Consider the following 14,739-nt stretch of genomic DNA (forward strand, 5'->3'; position numbering starts at 1 on the left):
GTGTGTGTGTGTGTGTGTGTGTGTGTGTGTGTGTGTGTGTGTGTGTGAGAACAGACAAGACAAAGGCAAAGAGCCAAGAGATAGAGCTTCACATGTGAGGACCAGCAAGAAGGTCAATATGTCTGGACAGTAGAGAATGTGGAGGGAGGATAATGGGTAATAAAGCTGGAAAAGAAGTTTAGGGTTGGGGTCTGTTTGTGAAGAGCTTTATTTTTATTTATTTTTATTTTTTGCTTTTTGGAGGGTGGAAGGCTCGGCAATCGGGATTAAGTGACTTGCCCAAGGTCACACGTGTGAAGAGCTTTAAATACCAAAGGAGTATGTGTTTGACGCTAGCAGAAATGGTGGCTGTGTAAGTGGATAGGAAGGGGTGGATGTGAGAAAAACTGGGTGAGGGAGATGGAAGAGATGGAAGACAATACCAAGGTTAAGGATTAGGTAACTGGAAGGATTGGGTGGGAAAGCCAGAAGAGGAATGGGTTTGGGGAAGGAGATCATGAACTTTCTCTTGGACGTGTGGAACTTGAGAGGGACATCCAGCTAGAAATGATTGAGAGGTAGTTGGTGATTCAGGACTGAGCCTAAATCCTGAGAATAAAACCAAACCGGGAGGACCATCTGGCTTAAGAAGTTCAAACACATTTGTCTCCTTCTGTTCACTTGTTGTTGACCTTAATGCAGAATGTCACCCTTGTCCTGAACCCTACTACCATTTCTTTTAGTCACTTAGCATTTGCCAATCACCTACTAAATACCAGACATCTATAGTCACTTCAGTTCAATGAAAAGTTGCCTCATTAACAAGGATAATTAAATACTTTATCAGTGCTTCAAGCATCTGTGAATTCATCAGCATTGGGCCTTCTCCCTCCCATACAGACACAGTCACCCCTTTAACTTCCTACATGATCTCCGAGTTGGTGTGGCCAAAGCAATTCATGGCCTTGTAGCTACCCTTCTGCTGATATGTCTTTCTCAATCTAGCCAGGCTGGTCCTCAGTCTCTGGCCAGGCTCATAATAAAAGCCTTGCTTGATCTGCCAAAGTTTACCCTACCTGGAATAGCTTTTGAGAACCCAGGGTGACCTCTATGCCTCAGTGGGCCACTGGAATAAGACTTAATGGAGGATTTCATCATTATGAACTGAAATGACTCATTTTTCTTTGTCTTCATCAAACACTATGGCAGTTTAAAATACATTTCAAAATAGTCAATCTGTCTTCATTGTTCCCTCTTCTCAATTTTTTTAATATGAGGAAAATAGCATATATGTTTTAAGAGGAAAGGCACTGATTATGGGGGAGGGTATATCAGTGTATGTTCAGAAAGATCTAGGTTCAAGTCTTGCCTTGTATACATACTGGCTATGTGATCCTTATCAAGTACTTAACTTGCTAGTGCCAAGACAACTCTCTAAGACTGTAAGTTGCAGAGAAGGGCTATATCTGCATTGGAGTTACCCTACGAGATGGTAGATCCAACAGTTGTTCAGTCATTTCAATCAGATCTGACCCTTTGTGACCTCATTTGGATTTTTCTTGGCAAAGATAATGGAAGTGGTTTGTTATTTCCTTCTCCAGCTCATTTTGTAGGTGAGAAAACTGAGGTAAACAGGGATAAGTGACTTATACAGGGTCACACAGCTAGTAAGTGTCTCAGGTCAGATGTGTACTCAGGAAGATGAGTCTTCCTGACTTGAGGCCCAAACCTTTTTCCATGTATATACACATGTTATCATATACAATATGTCATCATATACGACACATATATTATCATAGGTGACATGTCATCTCAGTGCTGTGTTATAACATGCTATCACATGTGATATGATATATTATGCATGTTATTATATGATATAACATAGCCTAATATAACATAATAAACATAACATAATATAACAATATATGATATGTTGTTTCTGTCATAGACTGAGTCTATCTAGATGTCCCAGATCTAATAGACACAGGCCTAATGAACAAAGTTAGAGCATAAACAAATACATGTGTATGTAACTAGAGGGAGTTGGTCAGTCAACAAGCATTGACTAACCACCTTCTGGGTACCAGGCACTGTGCTAAGTGCTGGTGATACAAACAGTCCAAGGCTATGTGGTAGCAGCTATGTACAAACAAGACATATACAAGATAATCAGAGCTAATCAATCAGCAATCAGGCTGAGAAGGAAAACAGCTTCCCGATCAGATCGAGGTGTCACTGAATGGATACCATCATTTAGTGGTTAAAAAAAAAGCCACCATAGGTATGGCTGGGGGTGGGGGCTTTCTGGGTTCTTCCTCAAATGAAAACGCTGGAAAAAATCTCAGTTCTAGGGACTCTTGGGACGCCTTGTTCTCTGAACTAGCCCATATTTTGTGTAGCTCTTAGAAGCCACAGGCAGCTCAGGTCATCCTGCTTCCCTGGTACAGGGAATCGCTGGGTATTCTCAGATTCCAGGCCCCTTGTGTGGTCTGGTGGCTCAGCCTGACCTGTGGAAGCCTGAAATAGCCCCCAGGGGCCTGCAGAGCAACTCTTTTGCTGTTGCCGAGCTCAGTCTAGAAGTTCTATCAGTTCTTGTACCGGGAACATAAAGGCAAGTCGAGCACCCATAAGGGTGGTGTGCATTTTCATTTCATTAGTAACACCTTGGGAAGGCCGTTGACACTCCCTCGCCCAGTGGGGGGTTGGGGATGAGAAGGCGGGTGCATTCTCTGCTACCCTGTGGCCCCTTCTGTGTTTGGAAAAGCAAAACAGAAGAAAAAAATGTTCTTGCTTTTACTTTAAAGTACTGTCTTTGGAAGGAAGCTGGCTAATTTCTCATGTGGGACCAGACTGTGGGAGCCCAGCTGGGCTCTTGCCTGTGCTTTCTCATCTCAAATTCATCTTACTCTCCACCCAAGGGAAAACATTTGTTCCCCGAAGCTTTGCCACCAAGAAGATTTCCTGGGAAACCCTCAGAAACGATTCCGTGGGCTGAGTTGGGTGTGCATCTATCTCAGGGAAATCAGGAGGAAATCCTGAGCCTGGGCCTTTTACTGGTTGCTATGTTTTTGGGGGAAGGTAGTGATGAGGCCTTTTTTTCCAGTCATTAAAAATTTCTCACTTTCTTCTCTGAGTGAGAAGGCTAGGGTCCTAATTTTAAGCTTGACCTAATTTTAAGCCTGCTGCCTCTTAAGTGTTCCAGGAGCCAGGCCTGGGCTCTCCACAGTACTAATGTGGCTCTAAGATTCCTTTCTTGTTTCCATGTATCCCTTTGGGTTATTTATTAGTGGCTGGATCTGGATTCTAACAGCCCCAAATATCTTGCATGACTCACTATCACAAACAGTTGACATTTGTGCTGGTGAGGCTTCCCCAAACAGTTCCTCTTCCCAGCATCTTTGGGGGTTTCAAGTTGTATTTACTAAAATGCAATTAATTTGGCCTCCTAAGCTTCTGCTGTTTCACTGGAAGGTGGAATCACCAGGAAAAAAATGTCTCTTCAGCTGTCAGGTCTTTCTTTGACATGAAGAAAATTTTTTTTTTCAATGGGAAGAAAAGTCATGACTTAAAAATAAAAATTATTGGGAACTCTATCAGCCTCACCTGAGGAAAAGAAGATTCAGGGAAAGGGGAAGGAGGTGCTGTTTTCAAGTGTTTGAAGGCCATGGTGTGTAAAGAAGGGACTAGACATGTTTCATTTAGCCCAAGAAGGTAGAAATAGGAGGAAAGGACAGAAATGATAGAGAATCCTATAGAGATTCCATGTAAAGTAAAACTTCCCAACAGTTCTGCCAGTCCTACAGTGAAACGGGCAGCCTTGGGAGGTCCTAAATTCCCACTTTTTGGACAAATTGTAGAGGGTTTCCCTGTTATAATATGGCTGGGACTTGGAGGCCTCTGAGTTTCCTTCTAACTGGGATTCTGGGACCCCATGAGGGATCACGGAGACAGTATTTGACTCACTGGACTCTCTATTCCACCTGGGTTGGGATGCAGAGTTAAAGATGGTGGGCAGGGCAGGGGGTAAGGATATGTGCCCATGATAAGTTATGCTTAGGCCAGAATTGAGGCATTTGGGGAAAGAAAGGCTGAAGCTGCAGAGTAGATTCCAAAAGAAAGGTTCAAACATGGGCCTTCAAAAGGTTTGAAGGGGCCTTAGAAGTCATCAAGCCCAACTCTTTCATTTTACAGACATGGAAACTGAGGCTGGATGTGGGACATAAAGTGACTCGCCCAGGGTCACACAGCTAGTAAATAAGTGTCTGGGACAGGACTTGAACCCAGGCCTTCTGATTGTCACTATGCCACACTGCTTTTCTCCTCACTTTCTGTTTGGCTTTTACTAATTTTCTATATGAAAGGAAGGAAACAAAAATTTATTAAGCCCCTACTATGTGCCAGGCACTGTACTGATGACAATGATTGTCTCATTTGGTCCTCACAACAACCCTGGGGAATAGGAGCTGTTGTTATCCCCATTTTACAGATGAGGAAACTGAGGCAGGCAACGGCTAAATGACATGTCTAGGGTTACATAGATAGCAAGTGTCTGAGGCCACATTTGAACTCAGGTCTTGCTGACTTCCAAGTCCAGTGGTCTATCTACTGTGCTACTAACTGATCTAAGTAATGTAAAGACTATATAACTTGCCCCTTTGGGGTAGCTTACATCCTGTGAGAACCTAATTTCTCTGTAACTTAAGCAAGGTACTCAACTTCTATGGCCAATTTATAGTATGTGGGGGGGTCAGACATGGGACCCACAGACACATTGTGGTTTCAGCACTCTGAGTGTGGCCAGAACCAAATTAACATGTAATTGGGAAATAGTCAACAAAATAAATAAAAATACAACAGAACACAGATGATGCTAGTGTGTGGCTTTCTGAGTCATTGCGTTCCCCACAGGGATCCCCATGTATGGGTTAGCATCCCCATTTCTATTTGAGTTGGACACCCTTGACCGGATGGTTTCCAAGTTTTCCTCTAACCCTAAATCCTAGGGCTGATGTCCCAGAGAGTTTGGAAATAAATTGGGAGATAATATAGCAATTCCATGTTCCAAATGGAGAAACTGGGGCCAGAGCAAATAAATGATCACCCTCAATTTCCCAGGAGGATTCTTGTTTGGTTTGTTTTTTGTTTTTGTCTTTTTTGCAGGGGGGAAGGTAGGACAATTGGGGTTAAATGACTTGCCCAAGGTCACACGGCTAGTTTTTGTGTTAAGCGTCTGAGGCTGGATTTGAACTGAGGTCCTCCTGACACCAGGGCCAGTTTTCTATTCACTGTGACACCTAGCCACCCCCACCCAGGGGGATTCTTTATAGTGGCTGTACTAGCGATGTAGCAGCTCAGTGGTACAATGGGAGAGAGTACTGTGCCTGGAGTCAGGAAGACCTGAGTTCTAATCCAGCCTCAGACACTTCCTAGCTGTGTGACTGCTGACAAATCATGTCACCCTGTTTGCCTCAGTTTCCTCATCTGTAAAATGAGCCAGAGAAGGAAATGGCAAACCGCTCCAGTGTCTGCCAAGAAAACCTCAAATTGGATCATGAAGAGTTGGACTTGAGTGAATAACAACAGCAGAATTGGGGACATAGCAAGCCTAGGCCTGAGGTCAATTAATCAGCAAGCCTGTATTAAGAACCCACTATAGTCCAGGCACTGTGCTAGGTGCTAAGAATAAAGATGTGGAGGTGCCTTTATCAGAGAGCAGAGGCCAGGAAGTCCCAGGCTCAGGGGGAGGCACCGTTACATCTTTTCTATTAGCCATAGTAATACTGTTTTGTCTTCCGAGCAAGAAGTGGAAAGAATGTGAAGGGGCGGGGGAGAAATGGGGGCCTATGAGTGATGGCAGAACACGGCCAGGGCCAGATCTTCTGGTTACTGAAGAATGTTCTGGGGGTCTGGGGCCTGCTAGAAAGAGAGAGCTCATCCTCCAATCCAGGCAGCTCTGCTGTTATGCCTCAAAATAGAGGGAATTAATGTCCCTAAGGTGGGGAGTGGGGGGCAGGTATTGGAGGTCCAGTGGATGGGGAGAAGTGGGTAGGAGAGAGAGAGAGACAGCAAGAGGCTGGGTCTGCTGGGCGCCGGTGTCCTGAGGCTGACTCACTGGGATGAATGAATGAGTGTTTATTGGGTGCTTACTGTGTGCAAAGCAATGGAAACACAAAAAGAAGAAAGTCTCGGTTCTTGAATGTCTGCTCCCATGCAAACAGGAGGTGACAATATGAAGAGACCAGTTCAACATCAAGTCCCACAGAAAATCCTTTGGGTTCAGTGGCAAAGGAGATGGTTGTGAATCTTCTTTGCTGCCTTTTCCACCGATAAACCATATCTCTTCCTCATGTTGAGTCAGCTTTATAGGCCTAAGGTCTGTCACATAGTAGGTACTTAATAGATGGTGATGATGACCTTGGTCAAGTTGCTTCACTTTTCACTGGCTTGGGAAGCTCTCTACTGAAGAGTGAAGAGAAGGGGCCAACCTGCTTAGGAGAGGGGGTTTCCTCACTGGGAATTCCCTGCACCAGGGGGTTGTAGATTGGGAGCTTTGAGGGGCTTTACAGATAATCTACTGGGACTCCCTTATTTCATATGAGGGAAATTGAGGCCCCAAGAGATGAGGTGGCCTGCCCATGGTCACACAGATAGTACGTGGCAGAACTGGGGTGTCTCAGGTCCAGCACAAAAAAAAAAAATACTGTGCCAATAAATACAACATCTCCAGCTCTACAGGAAAGCACCAAACAGGTTTCTGACCCATGTTAATTATTAAACCAAACCAACAAAGCTTACCGCAGATTTGGCTTCTGGCAAGGATCATTTTATGCCCTTTAAATTGGACCTCGCCTCACCTTTGGGCAGTGCCCGGTGACTGGGCGGGGTGAGGGGCAGGGTGGGGGTGGGGTGGGAGAGGGCAAGACTGTAATTAAACAATGAGTTGGCTTAGGTAGCAGCGGGATCCATCTCCTCCTGCAGCTTCTCTTTCCTGCCTTTGCCAAGCCCTCCGGGGCTAGAACCTGTTTGTGGGAGGCTGGTGAGAAATCAAAGCTGAGGACTGCCAGGAGTCCAAGGGAGAACCCTAGGGGTGTGAGAGTGGGAGGGTGAGTGAGTATGTGTGTGTGTGTGTGTGTGTGTGTATGTGTGTGTTGGGGGGAGGAGGGAGTCAGACCTGATGAAAGCTCAAATCACTGCAGTCAGCCTCTTCTCCCTTCTAACAGTAGGTCACAAACCTTAAAAAGAAAAAAAAAAGTGCGATTCTTGCGCCATCCAGTGGTTAAAAGTGAAGTTGCTCTCTCTCCCCCTTTCTCGATCCCTCTCCCCCATTCTCAGTCCCCCTGCCTGTCCCCCTTCTCTCTCTCTCTCTCTCTCTCTCTCTCTCTCTACCTCTCTCCTCTCCTCCCCCCCCCTCGTCTCCTCCCCTCTTTGTCTCCTCTCTTTCTCTCTCTCAGTCCCTCTCTGTTTCTCTTCACTTGTCTCCCCTCTGCTGCCTTGCCTCTCCCTGTCTTCTCTCTCTCTCCCCGCCCCAAAGACACACACATACATGTACACACTTGGATTTCACCTATCTAGGACAAACAGCTTCCTTTTTTAAGGACAAAGTAGGGAAATATGAGCCTTCATGTCAGGACAAAGATGTTTAGGTGTTTAGAATGAGGTGTCTTTTTTTTTCCTTTTTGAAGAAGTAACAATAATAATAACACCAACAGTAATGGCTGCCATCTGTTCAGTGCTTTTTATTTTCCAAATACTTTCTATCTTTTGGGCCAGTTAACTGCATCTTGTGCATCATTACTCAGGCATCAGAGAAGCGATTGGCTGTAATGGGGAGAGGCTAACCTAGGAGTCAGGAAGACTGGATTGTGTCTCTGATACACTGGCTGTGTGACCTTGGACACCTCAGGGAGTTATCTCTCTATGATGAAGTTACAGAGAAAGTAGTGCTGTGCTGGGGGGGGGGGGGGTTCATTCCCAGAGTTCCCAAAACCAGTGAAATAAGTCTGGTGCCCCGCCCCCAGCATAATTTTTCCTGTCCCAGAGTCAAATGTTATTTACAAACATTTATTCCTCTTATCCAATTTATTCCTACCTCCATCTTTGGGGTTCCCTTCATATTTCATTCACTTGAACCATTTTCATCTAAAGGACAGATACTCTCCATGCTTAGTGATATACAGGTAAACATTTAACACCTGGCTTTCCAGAATATCTCTCTATCAATATGTAGAAATATAATATAGATAGATATGCACACATACATATACATATACACACACATACATACACATATATCTCACATTTTAAAAGTTTAATTGACATTATCAGCATCACTTAAGTCTAGATAATTAACAAAACAATCTATCAAGCTCTGATCTGCAACTTTGCCAACTTCTGCTCCCACTGGAAGTTTAATTCAAGCTGGCTCTGTCATGTTTCTTACATACTCCCTGCCAGGTCAACTCTCTTCTTGGTCTGGTAGCCTTCTTCCTAGTCATTGGAGCAGAGATTTGGAGCTAGAAGGCCTCATAGATCACCTACCAACCCTTTAATTGTTACAAATGAGGAAGCTTAGGATCAAAGGGGTTAAATGATTTGCTCACCATCCCACTGTGAGTAAATTGCAGAGCTAAGATTCAAACTCAGGTCTTCTTATTCCAAGTCTAGCACTCTTTCCAATGCATTATACCTGATAATTTCCTCAAAGTAGTGTAGTGAGATTTTGAACTTAATCTCCCAACTCAAAAACAAAGCAGGTCAGGCCCCCAGAGCTTGATAAGCTACGTCTCTGTCTCAGGCTTTGAGAAGTACGTCTGAGACACAGCAGGCTTCTTAGAGGGTAGCTAGCTTGAGCCCCATTTGGCGTGTTCCTCCCAATGTCATTGCCAGTGATTAGAGCCCAAATAGCATTTAACTCTTAATATCTTCCCAATATCATTGCTGACCAATTAACATCAATTAGCTTTTACAAGAGAATATTTACTGAGAAGTTATAGTAAGAAGTAAATACATATCCTCTCCCTCAACTGTGGGCACATTCTCCCCTCTACTACCTCAGACCGTGGGGACATTGGGCTCAAACCTGGACACTCACTGACCAGTCCCTCCATTCTATCAGCATTGGACTAGTAGTCAGGAAGAGCTGGTTTCTCATTCTGGCTCTGACAGAAATCACTATATGACTATAATGGAAAAAGTCAGTTTGGCTCCCTGAGCCTCAGTTTCCTCCCATGTAAAATGAGCTTAATATTTGTATTACTCAACTCAGATTATTATGAGGAGAGAACTTTATAGGTCTTTTAAGTACTAAATAAATTTGAGTCATTATAATATTTTTCTTGTATGTAGAGAGAAGGGCAGAGGGCTTGCTGCTACTACTACTATTTGTCCTTTTTTCTAGAAAAGGCCTATGACATCAGGAAGGACCACGACATGTAGTGAATTGGATTTAAGTGCGGGAGGGTTGTGCAAAGTCACCAGCCTCACTTTTACCTCTGGAGCCATCTGGGTCCGGTAGCCAGATATGGATCTGGGCAACTGGAAATGGCCCAAGATACACTGGGGGACCTTGGACTTTTCAAGCTAAGGTCCTTAATAGGCAAAGCCTATGCAGTGATTAAGGCTTAATAAGTAATTAAGCAAAGAAAATAGATCTGGGAGGGGAAGATCAGGAGAAGGGGAAGAAAAACAGGTGAGCGCGTAAAGACAAGGGATCAGAATAAAGGGAGTATCGGCTGTATGTGTAATGTTTGTTTAACATCAGTGGACTGTTCTGCAGACCCTTCCATCCCTTGGAGGGGCTCTGAATGGCCTCATCCCCTCCATGGCTCTGTAGCCCTCCAGGAGCCACTTGGGTTCCTGCTGTTGGTCCTACTGGGGGTCGAATTTTCATGATTTATGTAAAGCAAGAACTGTCTGGACTCTGTTGGGGTCTTTAAGTTGAGGACGTACATTCATTTGGTAGATATATTGCAATGAGAATTCTTTTTTGAAGATGGTTTGAGTTAGATGGCTATTGAGGTCTAAATTATCATAGGATCATAGATTTAGAACTGGAAGAAACCTGAGAGGCTGTGTAGTCTAATCCCATAGAATTTTGGTCCAGAGCATTGTTTCTCAGTCTATACAATGATGTCTTTTGAATATCAAAATTTCTTGCTAGTTTTTGTGCAGGGTGCTGAATGTGTTAGAACTGGTGAGGAAAACAGGAAGAGGATGGAGCAGCTAAGTGGTGCAGTAGAGCGGAGATGAACTCATCTTCCTGAGTTCAAAATGGCCTCAGACACGTCCTAGCTGTGTAACCCTGGGTAAGTCACTTAACCCTGTTTGCCTCAGTTTCTTCATCTGTAAACTGAGCTGGAGAATGAAATGGTGAATCACTCCAGTATCTTTGCTAAGAAAACCCCAAATGGGGTCAGGGAGAAAAATGACTGAACAACAACTCATTTTGCTAGTGAAGAAGCCCAGGAGAAGTTGTATCTTGTCCAAGGTCACAAGGCTAAGTGGTAGAGCTGGGATTTGAACTCAGGTCTTATAATGCCAAATTTAGTGTTCTTTTCATTGTACCACGCTGTGATTCTTTGAGAATGGAGCACGGTGGTTGGTCGTAGGGGCAGGAGAATGAAAAAGAAGATTCAGAGGCAGGTGATAAGTCTGCATACAGAACCAACAAAACTGATACTTCAACTCTGGCTGTCATACTTTAATCCCTCATGTTCTCTCTTTAACTGTTGACTGCCCACTTGCAAAGCAGGGCAGGGGAGATGCTGTCTAGAGTAACTATGGGAATGTCAGATGGCATCACAATTTTCAGAATTCTCTTGGGATGTTGGGAAAGCACTGTTCAACCCTTATGGGTTGGAATGTTTCTAGGACTTCCTTGGGAATCCAAAACTGATGCAATATGTAAAAGGATCTCTCATTTAGGCCTGTGGCTTCTCTGAACCAGGGAAATCCTTTTTAGACCACTCATATCTGAACTTCTACCCCAGTGGTATGTTGGATTTGAAATGACCTCCCTCCAGGGAAGCAGAATGCTAATTTACAAAAGGTCAGATGACTTGGAGGACATGATTTTGATCCTGATTTCCCCAATCCTGCAGAATTTTGATCTACAGTATTGTTTCTCAGTCTATACACTACATAGACGCCTTTTAAATATAGTCTTTGTCCAGGGTGCTGAATGTGTTAGAAAAGGGTGGAGAGATGTTGCTGTTTGTCCTTAGATCTCAAAGAGGACATGGGGAGAATTGGAAGAGAATGAATGTGTGACTTAGGGAAGAAAAATGAACAAAGGACTGGACTTGTATGTGCCCTACAGCTGGATCTTACATATGTTGTGTCCCCTAATTAGCACGTGAACTCTTTGACAGCAGGTACCATTGTGCTTTTGTTTGTATTCTCAGGGCTCAGAACGTTGCTTGACACATAGCAAGAGCTTAATAAATGTTTTTCCAATGGAGAAGCAAGAAAATCAATGGAGCAAGAGGCAAGGAAAGGACCCTCTGGTACATTCTAGTGGGTTTATAGCTATATTGTCGAATGAAAAAGGAAAGCAGTGTTCTTGAGTCTGTGACGTCTCCCTATTCCTGAACTCTCATCGCCTACCACATACCTAATGGTAATAGCTAACATTTATATATTATATTTTAACATTTATATATTGCTGTAAATTTTGCAAAGGGTTTTATGTGTATTATCTCATTTAATCCTTGCACAACCTTATGAGGTAGGCACTATTATTGTCCTCATTTGGCAGATGAGGAAACAGATGTTAAGTGAATTGTCCAAGGTTACACAGTGTCTTAGGTATGTTGTTAACTCAAGTCTTCTCACCAGCTACCAACACCAAGCCCCTCTAAGAGACTACTCTGTGGCAAACTTGCCCCATAAATTTCTAGGAAATGTGCTTCCATCTTGTGGCTTACACCTACAAATGCAGTAAGGTACGGAGGAAAGAACACCAGGTCTGGAAGTCCAGAGGCACAGAATCTCAGAGTTAGAAGGTCTCAGGGGTCATTTAGCCCAAACAATGCCTGACTGAGAACCCAAGCATGATATCCTCAACATATTGACACCCAAGTCAGTACTTGGAGACCACAATTGAAAGAGAATCCCCTGAAGGTCTTTCCATACAGTTTTGTCTTCAATTCCTTTTTTCAAAGCGTGAGCAATTCCAATCTCTTCAACTCATTCTAATACAGTATACAGTATAATTCCTGGTCCCCTCACCCTCTTGGCTGTTGTTCAGTTGTTTCAGTCACTCTTAGTGACTGACTCTTAGTGACCCCATTTGGAATTTTCTTGCCAAGAGTTTGTAATTTTCTCCTCTAATCATCCTGGTTACTTTCCTCTGAAGACATCCTAGTTTGTCCATACCCTTCTGTAAGGGTTATGGGATTTAAAGATCTTCCATGGCCCGTTGGACTTGCTGACGTAGCAGGAAGGGGTGGGGCAAGAGGAAGCGAAAGCCAAGCTAGAGTTCCGGCAGTGGCTGGCAGTGGCGGCAACGGTGGCAGCAGCAGCAGAGGCAGTGGCAGTGGTAGCGGCCGAGGTGGAGGTGGAGGTGTGAACCCTTTTTTGAGCCAGCCAGAATTTCTGCTAAGGACTCCTGCTGAGGACTGCCAGGGGCCAGAGCTGCTAGGAGTAGTTGCTGTGAGTGGGGAGAGGAGGACCTTTGCCTGAGGTAGCCTGTTCTGTTTTAAAGGCCTGAGAATGTGGGTGCTTTCTGTTTTATATATTTTATCTACCTGTGCCAATTTCATAACTACTCTGATGGCTTTGACTTTCTGGTTTTGGGACTCAGTCATTTGGTGTTTTAATAAAAGTTCTAGCTTTATCCCCCATATAGCAAGCCTGATATATTATGTGATTAATAAGCACATCAGCATATTTTTAATTGCTGTAGGCATTGAGAATATTGCATTGCTGATACACTTTCCTAATATGTAGTGTCAAGGACACTAAACTCCAAATGTGGTCCTGAGACATGCAGCAGAGATAGTCTAACAGTGTCTGGCACATTATAAATAAGGGCTTATTGACTGGGTGGTCAACAGGGCAGCTAGGTGACACTATATCAGTGGATAGAGTGTGGGGCCTTAGAATCAGGAAGACTCATCTTCTTGAGTTCAAATCTGGTCCCAGACCCTTAGTAGCTGTGTGATCCTGGGCAAGTCACTTAACCCTGTTTGCCTCAGTTTCATCTCATGTAAAATGAGCTGGAGAAGGAAATGAAAAACTACTCCATTATCTTTACCAAGAAAACCCCAAATGGGGTCACATAGAGTCAGTCAGACGCAACTGAACAACAAGCACTGGGACAGTGACCTCCTTTGTTTCAGACACTACATCTCTTTAAATGAATCATAAAATTCAAGAGACTTGGGTTAGAGTCTCAGCTCTGCTGCTCTGGCACACACTGGCTTCCAGAACATCTCAGCTGATGTCCGAGGTCAGCTAGGCCAACTTATATTTGTACAGTTCTGGCCCTAGAACTATAATTCTGCCTTCCACTATGCTCAAGGCAAGACTGTAACTGCTTCCAAATGCCTGTCTTTGTATGGAGAGGGATAACATGAATATCAAAGCTAGCAGGTTGTTGGGAGAATGAGGGGAGTTAGCGTGTGCCTCCTGGAAGTCAGGGATTGAATCCTCCTTAAATATCTTAGCACTATCTTGAGGATGATCTAGGGTTTAATTAGATATGGAACTTCCAGAGACAGGGGGGATAAATATATGAACTTTTGTGGTTTCTTCCAATCTCATTTTTGTATTTGTATTTCCAGGTGCATAAAGGTTCCTGGCTCATAGGAGGAGAGGGACCCAACAAGGAATGATCTATTGGCATCTTCTCTGCAAGGTATAGGCTGTCTGAGAGCTGTCTGAGAAGTTAAATGCCTTGCTGGGCATCACACAGCCAGCAGTGAGACTTGAACCCATATTTTCTTGGCTATAAATCTGGCTTTCTATCCATTACACTGCACTGTCTTTCAGACACATGGGTGTTAAATAAATATTTGCTGCTTGATTAGTTGATGATGATAATTGTGAGTGTAGGATGTAGTTATGGATGGAATTGGCTCCTCTTTTTCCAACATTCTCAATTCCACTGAAACTTCCCTATCCAGATACATGGTCCTTCCCTCCCTTCTCTTCCTCTGTGCTTAGTTCCAAACTTCTCCCCCCAGCATTTTAGGATAAGAGGCTATGTTACATAGCCCAAACATTCATTTTAGAGTTGAGGAAATTGAGGTTCATAAAGGACAAGGAATTACCCAAGGTTGTACAAGTGGTAGGGGCAGAGCCTTCAACCCTACTCTTCCTTCCACTGCCCCACACTGCCTCCCTTCTCCATCAACAGGAGGGTTGTGCCCATTTATAAAAAATTTATAGCAGCTCTTTTGTGACAGTTAAAAACTGGAAATTGAGGGGATGCCCATCAACTGGTGAATGGCTGAACAAGTTGCAGGAAGTGAATTATGATGGAACATTATTGTGCTATTAGAAATTACAAGCAGGATGATTTCAGAGAAAACTGGACTTACATGAACTGATTCAAAGTGAAGCGAGCAGAACCTGAACAGTGCACCATAACAGCAATATTGTACGATGAAGAATTGTGAAGACTTAGCTCTTCTCAGCAATACAGTGATCCAAGACAATCCCAAAGGACTCATAATGAAACATGCTGTCTGCCTCCAAAGAAAGAACTGACGTCATCTGAATACAGACTAAAGCATACTGTTTTCCCCTCCCTATTTC

The sequence above is a fragment of the Petaurus breviceps genome, unplaced genomic scaffold, assembly GCF_028583685.1.
Source record: "Petaurus breviceps papuanus isolate PSGF00001 unplaced genomic scaffold, PetGlider_PUasm1.0 90692, whole genome shotgun sequence".
Lineage (NCBI taxonomy): Eukaryota > Metazoa > Chordata > Mammalia > Diprotodontia > Petauridae > Petaurus > Petaurus breviceps.